This window comes from Hemicordylus capensis, chromosome 4, assembly GCF_027244095.1.
Source record: "Hemicordylus capensis ecotype Gifberg chromosome 4, rHemCap1.1.pri, whole genome shotgun sequence".
Taxonomy (NCBI): domain Eukaryota; kingdom Metazoa; phylum Chordata; class Lepidosauria; order Squamata; family Cordylidae; genus Hemicordylus; species Hemicordylus capensis.
In genome coordinates, this window is record NC_069660.1 from 145,520,621 (window position 1) to 145,545,071 (window position 24,451).

The 24,451-nt window shown below is 43.5% G+C and overlaps 1 protein-coding gene across 4 annotated transcripts in view; it reads left to right on the forward strand.

Annotated features, from left to right (window-relative positions):
* The first annotated feature begins 887 nt into the window (after positions 1 to 887).
* BRINP3 (BMP/retinoic acid inducible neural specific 3) overlaps positions 888 to 24,451 on the forward strand; it is a 352,098-nt gene continuing 328,534 nt past the window's right edge. Inside the window, exon 1 of one of the 4 annotated variants that reach the window (XM_053248782.1) lies at positions 888 to 1,419. The gene's annotated coding sequence lies outside the window, so the exon portion shown is untranslated. Of the gene's footprint in view, positions 1,420 to 3,000; positions 3,118 to 3,913; positions 4,372 to 6,897; positions 7,266 to 24,451 lie in introns of those variants that run through there. The other 3 variants (XM_053248785.1, XM_053248783.1, XM_053248784.1) reach the window with 3 other exon arrangements.

Here is a 24,451-nt window from a genome sequence, read left to right on the forward strand (position 1 = left end):
CGTAGAAGAACGCGGCTCGCGAGCGATCTCCTGGTCAGTGTCAACAGTCAACAGAGAGGCGGACGGGCTGGTCAATTTCACGAGGCGCGAAAGGGGACCCAGACAGACACACACGCGCGCGCATCGTGTCTTCCGAGCCGCGACATCACGTGTGTGATGGAGCTGGAGGGGAGGAAAAGAAGCGGATCCCCCTCCCCTCGCCTAACAGGAGCTTGCAGCAGCTGTGGCCAAAAAAGCCCGCTCCCTTCCCCCGCTTCTCGCGTAGGAGACACGCCAAGGGCCATCATCTGAGCCCCCTTTGCCTCAAGCCTGTGTCATCCCTGCGAGCCGCGCAGCCTGGCAGAGGGGATTCTTCCCGCAGGCTCAGAGCGCCTGTGGCAACTACCCCCGCCTCCTCCTTCCAGCTGTTTCCTTCTCTGGATGCCTTCAAGTAGCATCCCTCCTCCAGCTCCTGCTGGTCCCAAAAACAAAACAGGCAAGATAAGAAGGTCGAGGCAGCGGGGGCTGGCTGGCTAGCTAGCTAGGTAGGGTGGGAGGGTGACGAGGGGGGCGAATTCTCTCTCCCTCCTCCGCGCAATTCCTTCTCGGTTCTTCTTCTTCGCAGTTGGTTTCGGTGAGCGTTTCAAGCGGGTCCCGATTAGCAAAGCCAAAAACGCGGAGAGTTGATATGGTAGAGAGAGTCGATCGCTAGCTACCTGGAAAGAGGGGGAGGGCTGTTGTGCGAAGGAGGACCAGCCGCAAGAGTCAAAAAAGAGAGAGCGAGCGAGCGAGATTGTCTCTCTCTGCCCACCCATCCCCCCTCCTCCCGCCGAATCTTATTGGATCCTCCCCCCCTCCCCCCCAGCTCCCTAAATCAGCTCCGCCGCTATATCTATCAGGATGAGTCCAGCCTCCCTCCCTAGTTCTCTCTGTGTGTTGCCGCCTCTTCACTCCACCACTGCCTGGCTCGCTCGGTTGTGGGTTTTTACAGAGCCAGCCTCTCCTCTCCGTCCCTTTTGGTGAATCTTATCCGCCTGCTTTGCCTTACAGGATCAGCCTTGACAACATCCAAGCGGTTTGTTTGAGCTTTCCCTCCTCTCAACAGTTGCTTGGTCTCCATTCTATTTCATCCCCCCCCCCCCGCCCGTGTCCCCAGCCTTTGGGTGGCTTCTGGGTCCTCTGTATTGTGGCGCGCTTCCGCAGACACACGCGCACGCACACACGCGTGCCCACGCGGTTTTCCAGTGGTTTGTTATTCCCTGGGTCGCTGCCACTAAGGAGCCGCTAATGATTGCCAGCGTCCCGCCGTGATCACCACCCACCGCCGTCCATCATCGTCCTTCTGAAGCTCTCCCAAATCCCTGGAACTATCATGGGATGCACGCTCGCCTCGTGGAGCCACTTGCTTCCCAGACATCTCGCCTCTTGAAATTCCACCCGGTGAGTACCTAGATAATGACAATACTTTGCTACTTATGCTAGAGATACACATTTCGGGCGGAATATAAAGATGACTGATAAATAAAATAAAATAAAATAAATGTCTGCTTTAAAGAGGTCGCGATCAGCCCCCCACTTGGAGAATGTTAAGCGATCGCCATTTTAATGGGCTCTCTTCATTACTTTTTTGTTGGGTGGGGGTGGGGGGGAGATAGACAAATCCATCCCTTTGATGTTTCCTCACACATAGTAGTCTTCAAACTCAGCTCAACGCAACCTAATACTTATTCATCACATTTTACTCCAGCTGGCACTGCGGAGCATTCCTTCCTTAACCCTCTCTTTTCAGACACGCTACCATTTGCGAACTCATAAGAATGATCACTCCTTGGCTCACTCACTTGAGACCTCTGTGGCTATCATGGCCCGCAGACACCCTTGGCGCGGGCGGGGCGTCATGTTCGCTTCTGCTCGCTGGCACGTCAAGTTTCTGAGGGTTCTGTGGGCTGATTTGGAAGGAGCTGGCCTGGCGCTGCTGGTGGCGAGAGAGCTAGGAAGGGTTAGGGTCCTGGTGACCTCGGTAGGATTCTTCTTCTAGGTAAGCCCCGTGATTCTAGTGAGGAGAGGTCGCAGCCATCCCGGGGATCTTTAAAAGAGGGCCACTGCCGTTACTTGGTCCAGTTGGGCTGCGAGCCATCATTGGGGAGGCTGAAAGGTCTGAAAGACCTTGGGTAGGGGATATACACCCTTTGAAGTCTCTGAGCGCCAACCTTTGTCCCCCACCCCACCCCAATCCCGGGTTAGACTACATGGGCGTTTCTAAGGGATCTCCATGGTGATGGTTTTACGGACTCACGGGACAGAGAAACGCGTTTCGGTGCGCTGCCTTGCTTTGCCTTCTCCCTCCACCCTGCAGGATGACGAGGAAGTCTAATTGTCTGGTATAATTGGCGTGAGCGATCTTCTGGCGCTCGCGTCTCCTTGCGCGCACGTCTCTCTCCGGCTCCCGCTTTCTGCTTTATTTATGAGGAAATCCTGGAATACATTTTTAAAAACACACACAAACACTGCATATACAGAAGAGCAGGAGGGGCAAGAGAGACAACCGAGTGCAGCTTATTGAAACACTCAGTTCCTTCTCTCTCTCTCTCTCTCTCTCTCTCTCTCTCTCTCTGAGTGTGCGTGTACATGTGTTTAATGTGCATTTTTCAGATGGAGTGCGGTGTAGCCAAGGGCCTTTTCACACATTACCTGCCCTCAAAGCCTGGCTGCTTCGGCCAATCCTCCACGCCTAATGAGCATGTCTGCTCTGCTAGATGCGATTCCCAAGATGTGCTTGTTGCATCCTCTCTCGCATTGTAGTCGCACACGCCTCACTCAAAACCCCGTGGGAAATCTCTCTCCAGATATCGAAGATCTTCGCTTCAGCCCCTTATCTGCCATAGGAGTGTAGGCACAATCCTGAGCTACCTCACGAGATTGTTGGAAGGACTGGTCGTATGCAGGACAGCTTCTAGCGCTTTAAGGCTCTTGAGAGGTTGACAGAAGTGCCTGCCGGTCATCATCCTGATGAGGATCGTCGTTATCCTTAGTAAAGACAAAAGCAGATGTCATTGTCAGTGGCACGCGAGGGTCGAGTTTGCGTGCCCCAGCCCCACCCCCGACAGGCAAGCAGGAAGGTTCGACAGAAACCCAGAGGTAATCCTGCCCCCACCATCCTCGGGTTTCTGTCAACTCTATGATTGCAATATAGGGTGCGGACAGACCAACGAGTTGCGCACTGGGGTGGGGTGGAGGATAAGTGGCAGGTAGATGAGAGGGAGCGACAGATTTTGCTGGGGGAAACTGCATCTCTCCGTCGTTCTCACTGAGATGTGATCCGATGGTTAGGTGGGGGGGTCTACAGATGATCCCTTCTTTAGCGCATAATCGCACAAAGCTCAGCCTTTGGGGTTCCCTCTAGACGCATTCTCCCGGTCTCCTCAGGTGGCCTCGCTTGCTCCTTAGCACCTTCAGCCCACCCCTCTCTCTGTGCACAACCAGCTCGGTTAAATTTTAATCGGAGCATCCCGAGGTCTGGAGTGCTGATTCTCGAGTTTTTAGGATGGGGTGAAAGAGCTACCTCTGATTACCGGTTGCTTGGGATAAACGGCAGGGCAAGGCCCTCCGTGACCTTCTTGAGAGTTTCCAGAGGCATCTGGTTGGCCACTGCTAGAACCCGATGCGGGGTTAGACCTTGCTCGGATCCAGCAAAGCCATTCCGAGTCGTGCAGCTCGATCCTTAGGCGACTTTACCCGGAAGTAAGTCCCACTAGGTTCAGTGGGGCTTACTCTCAGTGCGAACTGCAGCTTGGGCCGGCGGCGGTAATTACTCCGGCTTAATCAATCAACCCGCAGGAGAGGCGGGCTTGATCCAACTCAAAAATGGCCCGACGGGGTTGAAACTGGGTGGCTTTTCTGTTTTCGAACCCTCATCAGTGGTTCCCGAGCAAAGATGCAGCTAGCTAGCAGTGCTTGCTCCGGATTAATGTAATCCGGAGTAAAAGTGTGCGCTCTCGTTCTCCCTCCCACTTCTTGGGTGTCCTTCCCAGCTCTCCTGCCACCAGCTGGAGTGCGGGAAGACGAGTCACCTTGCTCAGGCAGGCGCTGCGTGGTTGCTTTCAGCAGCCTCTCTATCCTCGCACAGAGGAGAGCTTCTCCCTCTCTCCCCCCACCTCTCTCTGTCTCCTTGTCATCACTGTTAGCATTGGCCTCCCCCCTCCACCCCCGTAGACAGAACTTGTGTAATTAACCAAATCCCAATCGGGGCTAGTCAATTCCACTTCCGAGGAGGCGGCCGCGGCTACCGCAGCAGCTGCAGCCGAGCGATCTCCAACTCGTGGGGATCAGGGCGAAACTTTGAGTGCCATCGGATTCACTTCAGAGAGCGCCAGACGCGGGCGAGCCATCTAGGTAAGGGATTCTGCTTCAGCCGGTCGCCTTCGAAAAGCTTAAAGCTACCCGAAGGTGGTCTGTAGGGTTGGCGTTGGAGGGATCGTCGAGCGGGGGTGATTTGGGGAGAATGTGGAAAAGAAGTGCCGGAGAAGATGGGTGCCGCCGCGGGGATCGTAGAACCGGAGGAAAAAAACTTGATGGTGGGGGTCTGGGGTAGCGATCAGCGATAGCAGCGCGGAGCAGGGACCTGTCGAGTTTGGGTGTAAAGCTGCGGGAGGGAGGGGGGGCAGGGGTCGCGCTTTGCAAAGCAGGAGCGGAGAAAACATTCTTCTGCACATCCCTTGCAAATAAATCAATGCAATTAATGGTGTCTTAATGGGCATCTGCAGGCAGCATCAAGCGAGCGGCATGCTTCACAGAGAAAATCCCCATTAGCGTTCATGTTTCATTTCAAGCTCAATACTGTTTACCAGAGCGGGGGAATAGCCACCGCCACATATGCCATACCAATAGGGAGGGATGACTCAGGGAAAAAGAAGACAATCCCAAAGGCTCATGCAGCAGCTTCTGGCATGTTGGACTCTTGTGACTTGGTTTTAAAGAGGTGGCAGAGCATAACTATTGGGGGGCGGGGGGGAGAAATGGGAGAGGGAGAATCCTCCCTTAAGGTGAATGATCTCGACCAGCAAGTCTGATGTAGTGGCTGATCATTTTTTAATGGGCCAAGACCATCATGTTCACTTCTTTAAGTTTTGCCTGTCGCTTGTGCGTCTTTATTGGGGGACACTAGGAAGACTGGGCACTGGGTTGGATTAATCAGTATGCTAAGTGCAATATGGTGCAGTGGCCCAGCCAAATTATTTGTGGGTTTCCTACTCGCTGCACTGCACTGCATCCTCTAAAATGCAGTTAAGAAAATAGTGACTTTTTCTTTATCACAAGGGATGGCAGGAATCTTGCTTGTCCTGGCTAAAGGGAAACGCAAGTAGCCTGGCCAGTGTGAGGAGCAGAGGATTATATGATCATAAAGGGAGGCTGTTTAGGATGAACAGGAATCGGAAGAAGACACATGAGTGTGTGTGTGTGTGTGTGTGTGTGTGTATGTGTGTGTGTTTCAGTTCCATGCCCACCTGTATGCAAGTGAATTCTGAAAACAACATGTATGCATTCTTCAGTGTGCATGTCAACACTTGTTAGCTGTGTCTAGGCTGCTCTATAATGCCCTGCCAAGCTGCAAGGAGGATTTGACCACATATCTGCACCCAAATGTGAAGCAAAGGAGTGATACGATTCTTCCTACCACTTGTAGGTAGGACATGAGAAACTGACCAATGTACTGAGTAGTGGAACACAAGAAGCTGCCTTATACTGAGTGACACCATTGGTCTATCTAGACTGGGAGTGATGCTCCAGGATTTGAGACAGGGTCATATCCTACCTGGACATATCAGGGGTTGTACATGGGACCTTCTGTATGCAAAGCATGTATTCAGCCACTGAAGTATGGAACCTTCCTGGTTGCATGCCCACTGTGGCGGCAAGTTGTCATTTGGGAAATAGTTCTCTGTATTCAACTTGTAGTCATAGTAATACTAGTAATAATAATTTAAACAATAACAACTTTATGATTAGCTGCCCCACGACAATTGTTTTCTGAGTGGCTTTGTGATGGCTGTTTCACAGGAGAAGAAGGCACATGGAATATAGTTTTTCAATGGGCATGATGAGAAAATAAGGTTCATGATGATAGTGCTTTCCCCTACTTCCATTGAGAAGTTGGTCCTTGGTCTAGGGCTGCTGCTGAGAAGCTCCGGCTTTGTTCTCACAACCTGCTTGAGCCAGTGTGGTATCATTTGATTTCCCTACACTTGATTGCTCTACGCTCAGGCCTAGTTCACATTTACATGTACTGTGCCCTTGGTGAGTGGCAATTGAATGTGTGGGGTGATTCCATGTGAAGCATTGGGTCTGAGGTACATACACAAGTCTTATTTGTAATTTTTAAAATCTGAGATGGCCAGTTCCTACATAGAAAGACTGAGTGGAGAAGGCACAGGTTGAGTGGTAAATATACAGGTGTGAACCAGCCCTTAGATCTGGGGAAATGCTCCAATTCTCACTTCATTGTGTGCTCTTGGGTAAAAAACTTTTTCACATCTTTAGGGTAAAATGGCCTCAATGGGGTGCTGTGAGGGCAACCCCAATGGGGAATTTGAAAGTGTAAATGTAAAAGTATATTTCATATTATCAAGGAGAGGAAGCAAATATACTCCCTAAACATTGTTTGTATCCCTATTAAGTCTCTTGCTCTGTTGGAATGGGTGGGAGAGAAGAGTGAGAAATTGCTTCTTTCCACCAACACTGCAGGTATAGGAGTACTCATGAAGGAGTGTCTTGCTTTTGCAGCCAGATGGTAGCAGACTCCAGAAATCTCGGATAGTTTGAGTCCATTGCTGGCTCCATCTCTAAGGCTTAGAGGAGGACAGGCTGGCTTTTGCATCATTCAGAGGGACACAAAATGACTGTTGGATTTCCACTTTGCTGAGCAAAAGTCTACTTGAGAGTCAGTCATCAGCAGGTTTTCTCTTTTACCCCAAGAAGAAGATGAAGATTTGCTCATCTCTGCAAGCTTGCTTGCCAAAGTATTCTCTGTGGTTAGGAGAACCATATAGATTTACCTAAACCAATTAAATCAAGAGGTTTCCTAAAGCCTTGCCTCAGCAGGAGAGATCTCTGTAATCTCTTGTCTTTGTTAGCTGTTCCTTTGCAGGCAAGAAGGATGGGAATTGGATGGAAGATGGATAAAATAAGCAGCTAAGTGAAATAAATAGGGCTCAAGGTGTTCCAAAGCAAGGGGGTTTTAAGAGATGGATTGTTTTGTACCAGGAGGGGACCATTGGGCGTTTAAGCAGGTAAGAGTTAGCAGTAGCAGTCTATTCAGTGCCATCTTGTTGATTTTGTGTGCATTTTCCCATGCAAACATCATTAAGTGTTAAACTGCATTGTTTGGTGAATGACTCCATCACACAGCTATCTCAATCCATTTCTTTTTCAGTTGACTGCACCATAAAATGAGACTTCTTCATCAAAGGGAGGTTGGGGAAGGGTGATGCCATTATGTAATATAATCAAATGGGCTCTCTTTAAATTATGAGACTGAAGCATTAACTCCCCTCCTCTCTCCCCACATTAGGAGGAGAGGAAACATTCCTTTAGAAAGTGTTGGGTATGCACAAGGTGGCTGTTGTCCCAGGCAGGTCAGCTAAGCCTGCAGTATCATAAGCACACTTATAATGGTGTCCCGCCTTTGGGGGGAAAAAGTGCTTGTTTTTGATAAACGTACATAGGATTCATTGCACTGTCTGGAGTGGGAAATTATTTCGTAGAACTTATATAATATACTACATGGTACTAGTCTCTGCAAATAAGCTCCACTGAGTTCTAGGGTTCTTACTCCCATGTAAGTACATAGAATTGCAACACTAGTCCTGCAAAAGTTGTGGAAGCAAAGTCCCGCCTGTGGATGGGGCAACATTGGGTACATTTATGTTTGGCTGGATGTATGATGTGCCCCTGTATCAAAAGGGGCAGATGAGAGGAGAAAGCATTTCACGTGTCAGTGGGGGACTGAAGAAGAGACTTCTATGGGAGGGGGAATCTGAGAAAATCCAAATTCCACTTTTTGATACATGGAAGGTTAATTAAACGAGGACGACGACGACGACAACAACAACACACTGTACCTCAGGAACATTGATTGTATTATTTGTCACAAAGAGCAGAGCAGCATTATCAGCACAAAACAATCCCCTTTTCAAAAGCAAATGGAAATGTGCCTCTAGCATGCATATGTAATGCACAGGGCCATTTAGTTCAGTCTCTTGGTATGCAGAACCAGTGGGATGCAAGTGCTATAAGAGGAATAATCCTGGTGGTTTGAACATTGCCCTCACTAACTGGTGCCCCTACAGACTACATTCCTAAGTTTGCCTCAGAGGGTACATCTCTGGTCTGACCCCAAAGCCTCCTAGGCACTGGAAGACACTAAGAAGAGAACTAGGGAGAGCTCCTGTTGTTATCTTTGTTATGACCACGGCAGCCTCTGCGTTGTTCCAAGTTCTCAGCCTTACTGGCAATGGCCGGTAGCTCTTCACTCTCACTCCAGTTCAATGTCCTAGTGAGGAGAGGCAGGTCTTCTATACAGAAATGCTCTCAGAGTACCTCAGGCAAGGAGAGACGAAGAGTTGTTTAGTCTGTGTCTAATCTATTCAATAACTACTGCTGTCATTTGCTCCATTGACCCTGTCTGCAGCTCTGCCTCTTTTCCTCATCGTGCCTTCTTTTGTTTCTTGATGTCTGTGGAAGTAAGCGCGTGTGTACATGCGCACACACAAAACAGTCCATTGGTGTTCAGCCCCCACAGATGATCCTTCATCCATTTGGACCAGGAAGGATTTTTCCTCCACCAAGCACTAACTATTACCTGTCAACATTATTAGAGCATCAAAGATTGTTACAGCTCAAAACAGGGATTGTAGGTTAAGTGGGCTTCTAGTGTATTTCAGGTATTCAAAGCATATGTCTCATATGGTACCCCAATAATTCTTACTAGAGTCCTGTAGGGCAAAGGACTATTATCCCTGAATTGCAGCTGATGGGAATGGGAGTGAGTCTGAGAGAACTATGACTTGCCTATGGCCACCTAAGTGAAATGGGATCTCTAGGGTCTTTCCAGCTAATAGCTCATACTTTGAAGGAATGTGCACACACCCATTTGCACATTCGGCAGCTGTGTGAGAGGGCCTTATTTATTTATTACAGGCACAATCCAGACTAACGTTGCATTTGTGTAATGTGAGAAAATACATGTGCCTCTAAATGTGATGGCTTGGAAGGATTTTTTCTTGCTCATATTTGCTTGTGATTCAGTTGGTTGTGGGCTTTTATTGATTGATTGATAACATTTTTAAAATTACTTTAGTTTTATAGTGCCTTGTTTTATTTGTTTCAGGTTGCAGACCTATCCATGCTTATTTGGGAATAAGCCCCATTGAATTTCCTGGGACTTGCTTTTGAGCAAAGATGAAACTCTCTGTTTTGTGCAGATCATCTCACTTGTTTTCTGTTTAAGATACTCTAGATTATGTAGACTGATACTCTAGATTATGTAGACTGATCTATGGTGTGTGTGTGTGTGTGTGTGTGTGTGTGTATCCATCCATTTTGTGAATACGGCAGTCATGGAATTGCAGGTCGGTCTTGATGACCTTATATTCTCCAGCTACATGATTCATGATCCCTTTGCAAAAAGATAAAAAAAGAGCCTGTGATCATCTAGAAAGGAAAAGAACAAGTTTTGAGAATAGATGCCCTGATCCCTTATTTCAAAGAATCTCTTGTGATATAATAGAATATCATGTATCCATTCTTCACAATGTGACAAATGGATGTTCTTCTAAAATAAGCCATAATGGACTGAACAATAAAACTGAAATTGGAATCTTGCAGAAAAAAGTATGTTATGGTATAATTTCAAGAGAATAATCTGAGTTCAGGAAAGGTACCCAATGCTCTGTATGTAGCACGTTCCTAATATTTAAGAGAGGGGGGAAATGGTCCCCAGGGCATAATATGCTAGGAAGATGCCTTGCCTTGAAAGTACAAAATGTGTAAATTGCACCAATATACATCTAGTGAAGGGAACAGTCATCTTGCGCTCAGTTGCTAAGCTAGCTGAGCTTCATAGCTATTATAATTCCATAGACTAAGTAGGAAACCTGAACCATTTTCTCTGAGAATCTTATTTTAGCTTGGGAAAAGAAATTCTGATTTCATGTAGCCTTTTATTACCACTTTGGCATATGCTTAGTAAAACAGTGTTTCATGCTTTGGGTGTTCACTGATGGAACGCCAGAACTCCAAGAAAAGAAATCTGAACTAGGAGACACAAAAACAAGCAGATGAGCACTATGAAGATCTCTCAGTGCAGAAGGCAAAATTGGTACAACAAAAAAACAAACTCAGCCATATGCGATTCTATGAGCCACCAGACCTTTGAGCTCTGGTATGAGCAATCATCCCAACTACTCAAGTTAATTTTCCTTTGACTGACTCCCGCCCACCCGCCACCAAATCCAACATAGACATAATGATTTGTGAAGCTATTAAGAGCTGATTTCCGCTGAATCAGTCTTCAATCAGATTAATCAGATTATCTGAGCTGATCAGACTGGAAAGCATTCTGCTTCATATGACTGAGGGAATGTAATGTCTGTTTGTGAAGTAACGTTAATTTTCAGGGAGGGGTATATTCCGTTTATGGCAAATGGGGAACTGAACGGAATCAGAGCCCATTCAGTATGATTGTCATTCATCACAAAATGGGCGGAGGTCCCACTAGTTTTCATGAGCCACCTAATGGTGCAGCAGGAAAGTAACTTGCCTAGGGAGCAAGAGGTTGCTGGTTCAAATCCCCGCTGGTATGTTTCCCAGGGAAACACCTATATTGTCATATATTGTCAGCAGCAATACAGGAAGATGCTGAAAGGCATCATCTCATACTGCATGGGAGATGGCAATGGTAAACTCCTCCTGTATTCTACCGAAGAAAACCACATGGCTCTGTGATCTCCAGGAGTTGACACCAACTCGATGGCACAACTTTACTTTAGTTTTCATGATAAATGTGGGGGGTGGGGGGGGTTGAGGTTACCTTGTAGCATGGCAGATCAGTAAGCTTTTTTTTTTTTAAATGTGTTTAAAATGTAAAAGGAGTATGAATACAACAAATATTTATATACCACTTTTCATCATTTTTCTGTGTTGTTCATAGGAATATCGTAACTTCTCTCACCACCATGTTTCCCCCACACACATTGTGTTTTTTGGGGGCATTTTGCAACTCTTCTCTCCCTCCAATAGCCCTTTCCACTTTCCGGAATATATCCCTAAGGATCGCACAAATGAAAAGGGTTTTTAGAGAGTTGCAAAAATCACTACGCTGCCAAGCTACAAAACAAGCCCCCTGCCTCACTTTGCTGTGAAAATAACTGGGGGAAGGAACATAGGAGGAATTTGTGATGTTCTTCAGAAAGCATGATGAAATGCATGTAGGCTTCAATAACCAAAGTATATGGAATGTTGAACCCAAACCCCAAAATGTTTGCCCCCAATCCAGCCCAATTACCTTCCCTGGCAAAAGCTGCCTGTGGTGCTTCTGTTTGAGTCCCTGCTTTATGCTTGCGTCTTGCTTCATGCAAGATCAGCAACTCATGCAGAAACACAGGGATGAGTTCAGGGCAGAGTGGTGTTCCAGGGCATCCAAGGAACACAACCTCCAGGGTAGTGTTCTCTCTAAAAAAAAAATTTCATCTGAGTGTGGAATGAGTTTTGTGCTGAGTGGCAGTATCAAATCAATTTGTGTGCTCATTTATTCAGAGTGGGACCTTCCTGATTCAATCTGATTGGGCTCTAAAATCAACTGAGCAGACATCAACAAACTTGTGTGCATGATCATGTGTTCATGCCTTAGAGCAGGGATCCTCAACGTTGGGCCCCCAGATGTTATTGGACCAACTCCCATAATCCCCAACCAAAGGCCACTGGGGCTTGGGATTATGGGAGTTGAAGTCCACTAACATCTGGGGGCCCAACGTTGAGGATCCCTGCCTTAGAGGGAACAATGCCTCGTGGTGCTGAGTCCTGGAGGCACAACTATAGGTCCCCATCTACCCCCATTGTGCCCCCTGGTGGTGCCGTGCTCCTGCTGCCCACCACCACTCTGCCACACTCTTCCTGTCCATGTTCTGTGTTCTGCTGTGTTCCTGCTGCCTCCTGCCCACACCACCATGCTCCACCGTGCTCCTGCCACCCGCCACTGTGTTGCAGCCACTCCGGTTGAAGCTGGATGGGAATGATGGGCGCATGGGCATTCTCAATTTCCAGCTAGCTCAGGGTAAGAAGCTGTTTCTGACCTGAGTGGCTGGTAAGTGGTGGCGGGGGACAGAAGCATGGTGCTGAGGGGAGTGCAGTACTGATGGGGATGGGGCATGCCTGTGTGAACAAGGGCTTTCCCCTTGCTACACTTTTGGATTACTTCCTCTGGGGGGTGGATAATTCTTTCTCTTACTTCTTCTGGAAAGTACATCTTTTCAGTTGCAAAGAGTGAAGTGTGCCAGTGCCTCCAAATCTGAGTCAGAAAGGAGTGTGCTGCAGCTATAAAATTTTGGAAACACGCACGCACACACATTTTCATCTCAAGTGTTCAGACCAATAACTGGGACATTGCCCCATGGGCCATGCAGCCTATATGAGCGTTTGTTGTGGCAAGAAATTGTGCTCATCTTCAGAAGTAAGTGAATGTGCTAGAAGTTCTTCTTGAAATACCAATTTTTTAAAGAAGAAAAAAGTCTTTGTAATTGTTCAAGATTTTTTTTTAAACAAAAAACCCCAGAAAAACAGAAAAACAACCCCAACCCCCCCAAACAAACCATGCTTTACAAAATATAAGGAATGAGTAACCAGTTTTTTCCGGTTCTTTGAAATGTTGAAGAGTCACTCACAAATTGAAACACCTTTTATTTTTAGAGAGAGCAAAGTACTTATGTGAGTTGCCCCGCTCACATAAATACTCTCTGTCTTTGGTCCATATAATATCATTAGTTTTTATCCAACATCAGCCCCTTCCTTGAAAACAAAATGCAATGGCAAGTGAACACAACTGAGGCAACAATTGTCAAAAAGTCCAACCACAGTGTGCCCCAATCGGGGAACCATTATTTATTTCATGTTTAAAGGAAAAGTGATAATGTCACCCTAATCTGACAAAATATGCTGTTAGTTAAATTAAGATGCATAAACTGTAGATATTTCTCTTGGGATAGGTGACATTCCAGTTGGGCATCACTGAAATAGACCTTGATTTAGTAGTAATTATAAAACTCTGCTCTTCTACAGTAACAAGCTTGCTGTCAAACTGCTGAATCCTTATTTCCTGCGGAGAGAGTTTTTTGTTCTCCCCCCTCCGCTGTGACTGACAAATCTGCCACTTTGTAAAAAAAGTATGCAACCCCAGCTAGTTTAGCACTTAAACCTTTTTCCCCATGATCACTAAATAAATCTGTTCTGTAGAGTAATCATCCAAGGTCAATTGATGGCTCTTTCATTAGAAGCACAATGTAAATAGAAGCATTTGCTAACTGCATACATGATAAGTGTCTCAGAAGTCAAACAAAATAATATTGCAGTAACGCCATTATTATTGCCTCACAAGCTTTCCATTCCAAATCTTGATTTCTTGCCTTCTAAAGCATAGCTGAGGGGAAGTGCAATATAGCCAAAAGAGACCGGGAATGAAGATACTTGGGTTCAAATCTCTCCATGGCTGAAATCAGATGTCATGAGGAAAGTGTGGCTGTGATGGAAAACACAAACACCAAGTCATCTTCTTCTATACAATATCTCTTACCCTGAATTTTACCCTGCACATTTATTATTAAAATAGTCCTTGTTTGATAATGCCTTTAAAAGCATATGGAAGACTCACTCAGATGTCTTTCCATTATGGCTTTGTAGAGACTTTTCCCCATTTTTATTTATTTATTTATTTATTTTGCATTTTAAAATTTTATTGGCTTTTACAATAGCTTTACAATCCAACTACATTGGTTTATTTGATTAGTAAATATTGACTTCCCGCTTACCTGTCTGCGCGGTTCACGTTAACTATACATATAAACCATTGCTATAATAATTCAAAACATACATCCTCCACATTGCTACTCAATTTTACCCAACCCAACCTGCTGTTATTACTATATTTCAAACCCTGCTGAAAGGTCCATATTAGAAAAACAGTTCTTTAAGTAAAGTAAAAATAGTTCCCAATCTTCTTTGAAACATTCCAAATTTTCATCCCTTATAAGTGCTGTAAGTTTTGCCGTCTCAGCATATTCCAAAATTTTTATCTACCAGTCTTCTTTTGAGGGCATTTTATTGTCTTCCCATTTCTGTGCATATACTATTCTAGCCGCTGTGGTTGCATACATAAAAAATGTTAAATTTCTTCTAGAGAACTCTCCTTGAGTTATCCCCAGCAGGAAGGATTGACTTCTCCCCCTTTTTAGGGAAATGGGGTACTATTGTAAACCAAGAGGTACAAATGCCTTTCTTCCAATTCTTGCTTTCATTACTGTTTTCAAGCACTCTCACAGGGATTGGGAGTATATTTATTTATTCATAATATATCCATCCTGTTTTAAAATATATTGCCTTAGGTTGCAGATTAAATTCTGTTTCCTTCCCCTGTGCCCTTGTAATGGCTTGTCTGACTTCAACAGAGCTACTAAAAAGTCTTGGATCCATTTTCAAAAAAGGCTCAGTCTTACAACAAATAGAAAAGGAGGCAAATCTCTCCTTCAGTAGCCCTTGTAATTAATAAGATAATTTCTAGCAATAAATACTTCATGTCTCTTACACTGAACAGTATATTACAAACACACAAACATTAATTGTCCAATGTGTTTGCTTTTATATAATGAAATTAAACATTGGTATTGCTATTAGCTGTGTTACATTATGATTAGAGGTATTCTTGAACAGATGACTTTAGTAGAAAATGCTTAATACCTCAGAAAGCATCCAAATTGGTCGCAAGTTGTGTATTGCTTCTGTTTCATCCAGACCATTATTTCTTGTTTGGTATATGTTCTCTTTACTCAAATCAAAATGGTGCTTGTCCTAAACAGAATGGGTTTCGGTTTAGACTTAGGCTGGGAATGCTTTAGTCACATCCCTCCTATGTAGCCAGAAAATAAACTTTTTTCCTTTTGAAACAAATGGTTTAGCATGCAACTATATTTAAAAGCAACATATTAGGAAATGTGAATAACATACTTGCCAACATATCCCTATTTTCCCATTCACCTGAATGGGAAAATAGAGACATGTTGGCAGTTATGGAATAACCTTTGGAAACCATCACCTGTAGATCCACACGACACAATTATCTCAATCAAATCAAGTTGTTCTGCTGTCTTTGGCTCATACAAATTAATTATCATAATGTGCATTTTAAAAAGGTCTGGACATAAACTAATTGTCAACCATTGGATTTTTTAAAAAATAGTAGCTTCTTATTCAATCATGCTAACTAAAATATAATATTTCAATATTATAAAAATAGATCAGTAGCTGGATAAATCATTTTCTCATGCTGGGTTTCAACATATTGGCCTCTGTCAGGAAATGGTGTAGACTAAGCCATAGGTAAGTGAAGCACTTGAAGGGTGAAAACTTGATCAAGTGGATAGTAAGAATATGGCTAATCAAGATTTAGTAAGAGGAATGCTTGGATGAAGGGAGCCCATGGAAGAACATGAGACAATGCATGTGGAAAAAATGAATTATGCTTCATCTTTAAGGCTTGAGAGTTTTGAGGGAAGAGAAACAGGAATATCTTCCTCCTCTGCTCCAGAACAGTCAAAACGTTCATAAATCACTAGGTGCGCTAAAGCGAAAGCGAGAGTAAGACCAAAGCCTCCTTCAGTAATCATTTGGACCAGTCATATTCTTTAACAGAAATGTCCAACTTCTCTATTCTTGAGAGGGGGAAGTGCTTGATTCTGGCTAGCGGAGCAGAAACCTATTTTACTATATGAACTGTCCACATACAAGTACTTGGCACCATTTTAGCAGAATGGGTTTCCCAGTTATATAGCATACAGTATGTGCTCAGGCATAGCATTGCATAAATGCTACATAAAAATGCAAAAAAGAGATGTGCAGGGGCATCATTAAGAGGTGGCGCATGGAACATGGGCCCTCAATGAATGGCCCTGAGCCCTGAATCTCTCCAGCCATCTCCATGACCTCTTCCAGAAAGGAAATGCAGCATGGAGGCGCACACACAGAGCATAGGAGAGGGCTCCTAGCCTCATCTAGCTCTCTGCTGCTTCCACCTGTATTATAGTTCTAAAAGTAAAGTGTACCATCGAGTCGGTGTCGACTCCTGGCAACCACAGAGCCCTGTGGCTGTCTTTGGTAGAATAAAGGAGGGGTTTACCATTGCCATCCCCTGCGCAGTATGAGATGATGCCTTTCAGCATCTTCTTATATCACTGTTGCCCGATATAGGTGTTTCCCAAACATACCAGCAGGGATTCGAACCGGCAACCTCTGGCTTGCTAGTCAAGTCATTTCCCCGACCTTTAAAAACATACATAAGTATTCTTGGGGGGTATGATTGTGTTATCAAAATTATCAAAAGGGAGGCTGTGGGTCCCAGCCCCAGTTCCTTTAAGTATCTAGCAATGCCCCTGGAGATGTGACATTACAGTGTACATTAATTATATTTATTATAGCTTAATACTGTGAGCAAACATTTTGTTGTCTTTGACTGAAATTTGGTGGATTTGCCCGGTGCCAAATAAAACATCTAGATCATCCTTGGTTTGTGATGCATTTTTCATACACTTTTGTCATTTTCATCTGTAGACTTGCAGGATTTTTCAGAAAAAGAAAATACTTGTTCTTATTTTGTGACTGGGACATTGCAAAACAAAGGAAAGATTCAAGTATGGTTACTCAGCAACCTAACAGCTGCTGGATAGCAGATACTAGATGCAAGCAGCACTAAATAAATGTTAGGCTGTAAGTCCTGCCATACTTCCTTTTACCATGAAATTAGCCACAGATCTGACTAAAACCTAGTCTCATAGATTCGTTTTGGATAGGCAAAAAGTGCAAATAACCAAGAAATCATATCTCCAGAGGAGTTCATTGGTTTGTCTACCATTGATTCAGTTTAGAGTAAAGTGTGCCATTGAGTCGGTATCGATTCCTGGCGTGGCGACCACAGAGCCCTGTGGTTGTCTTTGATAGAACACAGGAGGGGTTTACCATTGCCATCATCCATGCAGTATGAGATGATGCCTTTCATCATCTTCCTATATTGCTGCTGCCTGATATAGGGTACTGTACATGTATTTGGGATTGCCACTGAAGGATATTGGCTGCCCTTTGAGACAACTGGGATTCATGCAAAATGGCCCATGAATCAAGAGTGTTACCTCCTACATACTGTGCATTCAAGAAACACATTTTAATCCTTTAAAAAACAATTCATGCCTAGGTCAGGGGAGCACATAACACTGGTTCCTATAGTGGCCAGCCCTGCTTGTGTGAAGACTGTTGGAGCAGTCCCTCCCCCAACCTCCCAGGTGAAGTGAAAGACCTGAGTTCCCTGAAAGGAAGGCAAGAAAGGAGGTGCTCAAGCCAGGGAGCTCTATCTTCAGCTCCTGAAAATACTATCAACTGCTTGAGACAACACTTCTTTGTTAATCTTATGTGCAGGGGTGTAGCTAGGGGAGTGAGGGAGATAATGAAGAAAATAGGGAGGGGTGGAGCTGGCGGCCTGGGTTCTTCGAACCCTTTCGCTCAATTATAGCTACACCCTTGCTTATGTGACATGTTTGTTTTTAATACTGCCTTGGGTGCCTAACCCAGCCTGGTTTTGCCTATGCATGAGAATAGCCTCTCTGTCTTTAAAACAGTATCCATTTCCTCAAAAGCAAATGCCTTGCAGTGGCAGTAGCTCCACCTCCAAAAACTGCTCCTTTCTGCATAATTCAGATTTCTGGCTCCTTCAGTGGCAACATTCCAGCTTTCACAGTTTTTCAGCAGCATCCAGAATGGGGCCATGTGCAGTAGCTAGCAGCACCAGCCACCAAAACCCACCAAGTTTCATTCAAGTAATTACTTTTAATACCCCTTGAAGGAATAGTTAATAACTAAATATATTTGGCAGACTAGAGAAAAGGCTGCCTTACTTGACTATCATAACTTTTTAATATCCATATATTGTTTTTCCATATTGGTTGCTAACAACTAATATGACAGTGCACGTCAGATGTGCATCCCTCTATACCTCTTTCTCCCGAAACTCACAAATTGTGTGTTGTTGCTTGAACAGCTCTGGGTCATTCCCATGCTGCTGTTTCCCTTCAGACAAGTCTTCTCACACCTTTGGCTGCTCCCTCCGGACTCTCTGCCTTCTTTTCATCTCTCAAAACGTTGCTGTATAATTTCTTTCATTCAGGACCTTTGAACATACAAAATTACCTTGCTAGATCAGACTAAAGTTCCACCTAATCCACTATTCTTCTGATTCAACCAACCAGATGCCACTGGGGTGTTCAAAAGCAGGACACTAAGTTAACAATCCTTCCTGATGTTTTGTCCCTGACATCTGGTGTTAAGAGAAATGTTTTCTCCAAGCATGGGGATGCTCTTTTAGTTAATTGCCCTACCATCTGTAAATCTATATATTTTTTTAAAAAAGAAAAGTAATTAAGTAATAGCCATGCCCATATCATGTGGTAGTGAATTTCACTTCAAGCCCAGTTTTCAGAAGTCCTGAAAATTTTCAGAGGTCCTGAAAATTCCCTTTTCAGAGGAAAAATCTTTTGAGGGAAACAAGAAGAGTTTTGATATGACCAGAGAGATTTCATATGTGTGCCTAATTTGTCACAAAGTTTTGTCTCAAATCACTTTTGAGTCAAATTTGAAAGTTCCTGCTTGAGGATTTCAAAGGATGCAAAAAAACCCCAAAAAACCGTTTTGTAAGACTAGCAACATTTCTCCAGGATGTGTAATTCTTCCTACAGAATGTGTAACAAAACTGCTAGAGAAACACTAGTTCATCAACAAAAGGTGAGACACAAGTTTCACAGTCTCAGGAAGTATCAGGATTTATTACTGTGGGCCTTGAGAAGAAATTGGAGGCAGTGGGCTTGTGGAAGAATTTCAGTAAGGGTTGCCAGGAGTTTTAACAGCAGCCATGCAAAAACCAATCTTATTACAACTGATGAGAGTGTGTGACTGACTTGGCTTCCTTCCTAAAGCAAGACAAGGACTGTGATGCCATTATTTTCACTCTTCATTACTTCGGGGACATAGTTCACACTTTAGCAAATCTCTCTGTTCTCTGATGGTGAGAAGATTTCTCCCCTTGGGTTTGCCTCTCAGTCTCCAGAGACAAAAAATTGGAAAAGAGGAAAGGTTGTCTTCTTCTGTGAGCACGATAAAAATAATATTGTACAGGCTTCACTAAACCTGCGTAAAGGAAAGCATGTTGCTAACATTCATCAATTTAATTCTTAAGAAACTGCTGGGCAAGGAGCATAACCATCTTGATTTTCCTGAATGAAAAAAACAAAGCAAAACATGGGAAACTGAGAATATACATAAGACCTGCCTTTCTAGATTAGATGGTTCAGCAATCTGTTTCTAGTTGTGAACAGCTAGTCACCTCTGGGAAACTCATAAAGAAGGCATAAAGATTTGTCTGAACAGTTCCTTCATAATATTGGACATAAAGGAGATCTCAGTTCTGATACTGTAGTACATGTGGGACAATATATTTATTTTTGTTTGCTTTTGCCAATAGATTGTTTCCCAGGAAATATTCTGAGTATGGCCTGAGTCACACACACAAACACACACACACATTTTGAAAATTATCTTTTAGATTTCTATCCCACTTTTTGAGTCCCCAAAGAGGCTTACTATATTGTTAAAAAGCGATACATGCATTACACTTCTACTTCAGCAAAACAAAATAAACAATAAAACCAGTCAAACCTCTCCACAGGACAGTTGGTATAAGTTGGCCCAAGGAGAGGAGAGGAAATGAGAGGTCAGCTGAAGCAGAGCTGATGTATTTGCCATCCTGCCTCCCTCTGCATCCTTAAAAAAAAACTGAGCTGGGTTGTATGATACTGTCTGACTGACCCACCAAATTATGTGAGGAGGAACATGTGATAATCTTGTAGACTACTGGTTACTAATTTTGTTCTCATATGAATTCTTCAAACTGGTTTTTGAACTCAGAGGTGCATAGAGAAACTGAAGGTTCTTGAGGGTCATGTTCTAAAAGGGAAGCTCAGGAAAAATTCATGGGTGTACACAGGGACGTAGCAAGGGGAAGGAGGGCTTGTGTTTGCCCCACTCTCCAGGAGCCCTTGTGCATGGCAGCCATGCCCCATGCATGTGACATCCCATGCAGGGACATGGCCAGTACCTGGAAGGGCCCACACATCCCTCCAGAGCTCATTATCCATCCAGCTGATACCACAAGAAGCTGGCTGGGAATGAGGCTGGCTGCAGCTTGGGTGTGGGTGGGGCGGGTTCAATACAATATTGATTGTCAGCTTGTGGGAGGGGTGAGCCAGTTGGCTCCCAGGAGCTGAGAGGCTCAGGTTCTTTGGACTCATCCTCCCAGTTATAGCTCAGTCCCTGGGTGCATGGAATGAGTATTTGTGCTCTTCTGGATCCAAGTTTATATGGGCTACAATGTAGAAGCATGTGTGGGAAAAGTATTTCCATACATTTAATGTAAAGTATTCATACTCTGTGAAGATGCTTCAAAAAACCCCAAACATTGTATATTTATTGTCAGTGGATTTGAACAACAAAGAGAAATTTAAACACTTATTTTAGATCCCAATAACATGGATTTAAATTTAAGCACACCTATATCGGGCAGCAGTGATATAGGAAAATGCTGAAAGGCATCATTTTATATTGTGTGGGAGATAGCAATGGTAAACCCTTTCTGTATTCTACCAAAGACAACCACAGGGTTCTGTGGTCACCAGGGGTCGACACTGACTCAACGGCACACTTTACCTTTACCAAGGGAAATGATAATTAAATTGGATCAGTGGTTGTTGGTTTTTTGTTTTTTGTTTTGAAAGGATACTTATTTCCTTCACTCATGTGAGTGACATGACATCTACAAAGCCACAAGATTATTAAATATTATCTTTATGTAATGTATTTTTAAAAATTGTTTTTTTCCTCTATGGATCATGCTCATTTCTTCATAATATATTTAAATATTTGATTTATTCTATATGACATCCTGCTAGATGCCACGAGGTTATGGCTAGGGTTGCATTATTTTACTTTATTCATTCCAGGATAGAGGAAAGAAAGTTATGGAAAGTGCTGCAGACAAAATGCAGACAGTAATCAATTTCATGGTGTTAACTCTATGGCTTTGAACTAAAAGGAGAGAGACCCATTAGTCATCATTATAATTTAATAGCCTGGAACGTTTTGAGTCAATAAGCATACAGAAGAGTAAACTCAGCCTGTTATTATACTCTCATAATTTAGAAAGTGACATGATCTTTTCATGAAAAGTTAATTTTAAAAGTTCACTGTTTCATGTCAGAGGCAACACACACACTTCCTGGTGAATGAGGCAACCATAAACCTCAGGCTTCAATGCTTTGCTCTACCGGCATGCAATGTATATGGATATAATAGAGCTTTTAAAAAAGAATGTATATGAGGTCAGAACAAAGAATGGATTGTATTCAAAGAAAGTTATGACTAAGCACGGCTGAAGTAAATGAGTTAAGTCCCATTAATTTCAACTGGACTTAGTCATGACTATTATTGCTTATGTATGCTTTAAATTTTGGTCTATGACCGCAAATAACATGGTGATGACTATTACTGCTGCTACTACTACTACTGCTCCTTCTGCTGTTGTTGCTGCTATGACTGCCAGGATGATTACTAAGAATATTTATATTCCATTTTTCAACAGAGGTTTTCAAAGCAGTTTGCCTAGAAAAATAATTAATTATTATTTTCTGTCCCCAAAGGGGTCACAATTTAAAGAGAAACATAAAGTAAGACACCAGCAACAGCCACTGGAGTGATGCTGTGCTGGGGTGGAATAAGGCCAGTTGCTCTCCCCCTGCTAAATATAAGAGAATCACCACTTTAGAAGGTTCTTTTTGCTCAGTTAGCCAGGTCGGATGACTGACTTTCTTGGGATGCAAGCCAATGTCTTCAATGGCAACAGCTTAAAGCCACCTTTTTGAAACAAAGAGCTTCCAGAACCAGGTCCAGAAGGCACCATATCAGCCAAACATCTTTGGTCTCTCATCCTTTCCTTAGCAATAATAGAAAAAAGCTGTAGCACCTTCAAGGCCAACACATCGATTGTGGCATATGCTTTCTTGTGCTGGAGCCCAGTTGATCTGATGTATGAAGTGGCTTTATAAACTCAGTGGTTTATATATGCACAGGTATGCAGTGGCGGGGGTGGGGGTGGGATCCATGGAAGAAGGGATTTTATATTGTGGGGCCAAAAGGCTGAGAAAATGTTGAAGATACATATGAGCAAGTCACATTTTGATGTAGAAAACAAAGTAATAAAAGATGAAGTGAACTTGCCTCTAGCTCAGCAAAACTAATACCACGATAGATCTGTTGGTCTTAAAGGTGTCACAGAACTCTTTGTTTTTGATACAATAGACTAATGTGACTACACCTCTGACATACTTTCGTAGAAATTTATTACATTTAGGAAGAACTCACTAAACAGTTTCTTAACTGTTTAGAAACCAAGTAGATGTAATTTCAAATTGATTAATATATGTTCAAATAATGCAGCTAGTAGGCAAGGAGCAGTGGTTTTCATCTATGTTCCAGGGAACTCAGGGGTTCCTCTGAAGCTTATCGGGGGGTGTGTGTTTGTGGGGGGAGGGGTTCTTAGTGAGAAGATCAATGATGACTAGCAAGCTTGCCTGAAAGACAACTTGCCCACCATCTTCTCTTGAAATAGGAAGCCTCAGAAGAACATTACATATGCTCTCAATTCACATATGCTCTCAATTCACACAAGGCAATGGTGAATCCCACCCCAGGGTTAACCAGCACCACATGAAATGAACATATCCTAGACTACATCCCAGAATGCAATGTGCAGAGGTTCCTTGGATGAAAGGTTTGTGTGTAAGTCTGAAAATGACTGGATCAGAGGACCTGAGGTAAATGGTAAATAGCTTATTCTTTACTCCTTAGGAAACACAAAAGCTTAACCGTTCCTCTTGCTACATTTCCAGAATAACACAAATGTATTCAGATTTTATGATGAGTCTTGCTCATATGTACTGTGGATCCCTGCTGTGGTCAATCAGTTTCCTGTAGCCAATCCACTTAGATTCTATCCCCAGGACTTTTTAGATTGTTAATATCCTGTCTACAGGAAGTACAATGAGCCTATTTATTGAATGGCAGTGCCTTTTATATAATGGAGCAATAATCAAGAAATATGGAGCTATGATATAGCAGTTCTATCTTTTTAAAAAATACTTCTGTTTAGAAAAATTGTGTAGATAAAAGTGGTGATGTCAAAAGCAGCATTGACAGTTGAGTTAAAGTTCACAGCAGGTACTTGGTAGAAATGATTATAATTGGTAGTGTCTTATTTAAGTGTGAATTAGTAGGAAGTTTTTTCTTCATAAATGGATTCACTAGAGAAAAGACTATCACACTGCCAGACTTCATTAAATAAATGCCATGCTGTTCCAGTTTCAAGTTAAGATAATAATGGCATTGTTTGGACATACTGAAGAAGTTATGTGCCTCTTATTGCTACAGGATTGCAGTGGGTTGTTTAATTCACTAACAGAGATCATCATCACTGCTGGCCTTTCAGATAAAGAGCCAAGAGTGGCCGAGGCACCATTTTAGTTTGAAGGAAGAAGAGCTCTCAATGAAGGCCAAAACTGTCAGCTAGTGTTTATAGATTTCCTCCATCGGATTCCCCACCTCTGCATGCATAAACATTTACATTTCTCAAGCACAAATTCTCCCTGGACTTGCATCAAGGTCATTGGAATACGTTTTACATAATAAAACCACAAAATAAGCACCCAAACGACCTGTGTTATCTTCACCACAGGTGAACAGCAGAGCACACCTGCTCATTCTTCTAGAAGAAATATCTCTCAGCCTGAGGCATGTGAAAGTGTGAGAGAGAAGAAGGAAGGGAGGGAGGGAGGAAGGACACACAACATAGGTTGTTTCCCCCCCTGTGTTCCCCCCCATTAACAGTACATTTTGAAGGTGCAATGTGATTATGTTTGGAGCTCTAAACCACTATGTGCTGAATAAACATTAAAAACAAAAGGGAAGGAAAGAAAGAGAGAAGGAGCATCAATTAGGAAAGTGAAAAGTAATTGACACTCTAAGCATCAATTAGAACGGAAAGATGTGACTTAAGGAAAAGCTTTAA